Genomic DNA, 4,251 nt, shown 5'->3' on the forward strand with positions numbered 1-4,251 from the left:
TTTGCTTTGTCGACTCGAATACCCAGTGTATTGTGTTCGCCAATCTATTATCATATATCGAGGACCCATAGGCCATCATAGCTTTTGTCTCGGAATCACCACCACCAGATGTTTCTCTGACCATAAGCTTAGCACACAGGCACAGCACAGACTTCAAGATCGGTACAGGGTTGACTCCAAGATCGGTACAGGGTTGACTCCAAGATCGGTACAGGCTTGACTCCAAGATCGATACAGGCTTGACTCCAAGATCGATACAGGCTTGACTCCAAGATCGATACAGGCTTGACTCCAAGATCGGTACAGGGTTGACTCCGAGATCGGTACAGGGTTGACTCCAAGATCGGTACAGGGTTGACTCCAAGATCGGTACAGGCTTGACTTCGAGATCGGTACAGGGTTGACTCCAAGATCGGTACAGCCTTGACTCCAAGATCGGTACAGGCTTGACTCCAAGATCGATACAGGCTTGACTCCAAGATCGGTACAGGGTTGACTCCAAGATCGGTACAGGGTTGACTCCGAGATCGGTACAGGGTTGACTCCAAGATCGGTACAGGGTTGACTCCAAGATCGGTACAGGCTTGACTCCGAGATCGGTACAGGCTTGACTCCAAGATCGATACAGGCTTGACTCCAAGATCGATACAGGCTTGACTCCAAGATCGGTACAGGCTTGACTCGAAGATAGGTACAGGCTTGACTCCAAGATCGGTACAGGGTTGACTCCGAGATCGGTACAGGGTTGAATCCAAGATCGGTACAGGCTTGACTCCGAGATCGATACAGGCTTGACTCCAAGATCGATACAGGCTTGACTCCAAGATCGGTACAGGGTTGACTCCAAGATCGGTACAGGCTTGACTCCAAGATCGGTACAGGGTTGACTCCGAGATCGGTACAGGGTTGACTCCAAGATCGGTACAGGGTTGACTCCAAGATCGGTACAGGCTTGACTCCGAGATCGGTACAGGCTTGACTCCAAGATCGATACAGGCTTGACTCCAAGATCGATACAGGCTTGACTCCAAGATCGATACAGGCTTGACTCCAAGATCGATACAGGCTTGACTCCAAGATCGGTACAGGCTTGACTCCAAGATCGGTACAGGCTTGACTCCAAGATCGGTACAGGGTTGACTCCGAGATCGGTACAGGGTTGACTCCAAGATCGGTACAGGGTTGACTCCGAGATCGATACAGGCTTGACTCCAAGATCGATACAGGCTTGACTCCAAGATCGATACAGGCTTGACTCCAAGATCGGTACAGGGTTGACTCCAAGATCGGTACAGGGTTGACTCCAAGATCGGTACAGGGTTGACTCCGAGATCGGTACAGGGTTGACTCCGAGATCGGTACAGGGTTGACTCCGAGATCGGTACAGGGTTGACTCCAAGATAGGTACAGGCTTGACTCCAAGATCGGTACATGGTTGACTGCAAGTGTTACCCAGTATGCTTGTTAACAGAGTCGACTAATGAGGATCGAGAGGTTATCTATTTCATTGTATAACATACAGCCCTATTGCCCATGCTTTTAACCAATGGTTTGATTATCTAGACTTGATTTAAAACCACGGGGGCTCCCATTCGTGGGGTGCCCTGGTGTGATATTATTGCTGGAACATTGACAGCGCCAAACACACGTTAAACTTCAGTAATGTAAAAAGATTTATATTTTACCAATTTCGATACAGACTCTCCGTATTTTCGACAGTAAAGTACCCACCCTGCCTTTATATATTTATCATGTCTTTTTACACGATTACATGTATTGTCATACATAATTTTAAATATATATATATTCATAGAACAGTAAAATAAAAATAAAAATGCCGCCCATGTTCATGTTAATATGTATTTAGATGTGTCTTGCATACAATCAATAATATACGCTGCACACGTTGTCGATGAACTACGTTTGGGGACACTATTACCTGATAGATTCGACGGCGATATAGCTGTATGCTAACCGTACGCTGCGAGATATTTCAAACGTTTAATCCACGTCAAGACCGCGCCATAGCTCTATACTGAACACACAGGCGCCAAACTTTTCCCAACCGAATTTCGTTTTTTTTTAAATCAACGAATGTTCATAAGGATAATTTTCCTCAACCACTCCACCCATTTGGCATGCCGTATTTCCTCTATTAGACGCCCGGGCTTCTATTCATTCCGGACAAGCCTTTGACCCGGCGTCAATTAGAGGTCCGGCGTCTATTGGAGGCCCTGCTTCTATTAATATTTTCCGACACACGTGGAGTTACCGGAAGAGAAAGGGAGTCCTCATTATGTAATTTAGGTCCCAAAAAGGGATCATTAATTGAACCAGTTGATCGACCCGGCGTCTATTAGAGGCCCGGCTTCTATTTTTTGCACTGAACAATTGACCCGGCTTCTATTAGAGTCCCGGCGTCTAATTGAGGAAATACGGTAATCTACAGACATAGAGTATTTCCTGCATAAACGGGTTTAGAATGTATATAGTGGTGTATTTCACGATAAAACTTTGTTCTATCATGACGTCATTTCTGGTGATTGGAACAAGCGCTTGCAGCTTGATGATGTCGTTCACTGGACGACGTTATTTTTTAGAAGGAAGTGTCTAGCGAGTTGTTCCCCATAGATGTAGCTTGATGACGCAATCGCTGAACGATCGCACCCAAAAGAGGAAGAGATATGATAATAAGTATTGGGAGAAAAGGTGCACATAATCGACTTGAAAAATGTGACAACCACACTTACCCCACCCTGTACATAACATGGAGTTGTCCGACATTGCCGAGGTCGGATTATATCCAGAGAGTCATCATTATTTAAACACGGGTAATATTTTTATCATATAATGGGTAGGTTTCTCGGCAGGATAAAGCCAACGGATAAAAACGATATCCGTTGGGGTCATATGCGGATAGAGATGCAAATATCAAGGGTCAAGTAGGGACTACTTTCACTGTTTATAAACAAACAGTCCCCCTCGTCATTCGGCGATCGAGTCAGAATTAACCATCGGGAATCTGGATAAACTACAGGGATAAATGCTATAATTATCAAAAGGACAGTCTAATATACTGAAAATCAGTGTCTAACTGTGACGTAGCTAAGCCATTTTATAAGTTTTGGCAACTTTGGAGATATAAATTTCGAAACAATTTTGTGAGGGCACTAGGCCTAGCCAAGCGGGATCAGTAGCCATATTTGTGCTCCACAAATTAAAATATTTGGATTTGGCCAAATAAACTGACGTCGAAAAGAAACTTTACCAGAGTTTGAAATCACTCTTGCTAAAAAGCAACAAAACATACATGCATGAAGTAACGTGTATTAAGAAGATCAATATTTCAACATAATCAACACTGAAAATGACAATCATACCGCGACCAAGAATGACTTCATAGGCCCCCAAAGTTGGGTGTGGTACAAAACTCGAGGTTTCAGAATCATGGACAATAGGCAGAGTACATAAACAATCGCTCACGTTCAATAACAAGTCATTAATAGCGTGTGTGACCACCAAATGCCTCAATACACGCAAAAACTCTTCGACGCACAGAAAAAGTCAGTCGTCTGATGAGGTCACGTGGGATTTGACGCCATTCTTCTTGGAGGGCCAAGATCAGTTCTTGCCGGTTGGCTGGAGAGTGTGGTCGTTGTCGAACACGACCATCCATCCAGTCCCAGAGGTGTTCTATGGGGGACACCGTGCAGGCCACGGCAGAGCGTTGACGTTGTTGGCTGCGAGGAAGTTAGTGACAATTCTGGCTGTATGGGCTCTAGCGTTGTCATGCTGATAAATGACACCACGTGGCAGCTGTTGGAGAAATGGTAGGACAACTGGACGAAGAATGTTATCCATGTAACGCTGAGCTGTCAAGTTTCCGTCAACGATGACCAGCGGTGTCCTCTCCTGCCCACAGATCCCTCCCCACCGCATGACACTCCCTCCACCATATGGTACGACCTCCTGCACGCAGCACGCCGCCGTTCGTTCACCCCTTCGGCGGTAAACACGTTGTCTTCCATCAGCCCTAAACATACAGAATCGACTTTCGTCAGTGAAGACCCTCTGCCAGTCACGTCGTTGCCAACGTCGTACAGTCCCATTCCATCTCAATCGCAGACGACGATGTTGCGCTGTCAATATAGCTGTCCTCTGTATGGTCTAAAAGCCCTGATTCCATGAGCCCTGAGTCTCCTGGCCACTGTCTGTCGATTAACCCTGTGACCTAAGGCATTTGTCGCCGAT

Source organism: Haliotis rufescens, unplaced genomic scaffold (genome assembly GCF_023055435.1).
Source record: "Haliotis rufescens isolate VD_foot unplaced genomic scaffold, xgHalRufe1.0.p SCAF_1, whole genome shotgun sequence".
Classification (NCBI taxonomy): domain Eukaryota; kingdom Metazoa; phylum Mollusca; class Gastropoda; order Lepetellida; family Haliotidae; genus Haliotis; species Haliotis rufescens.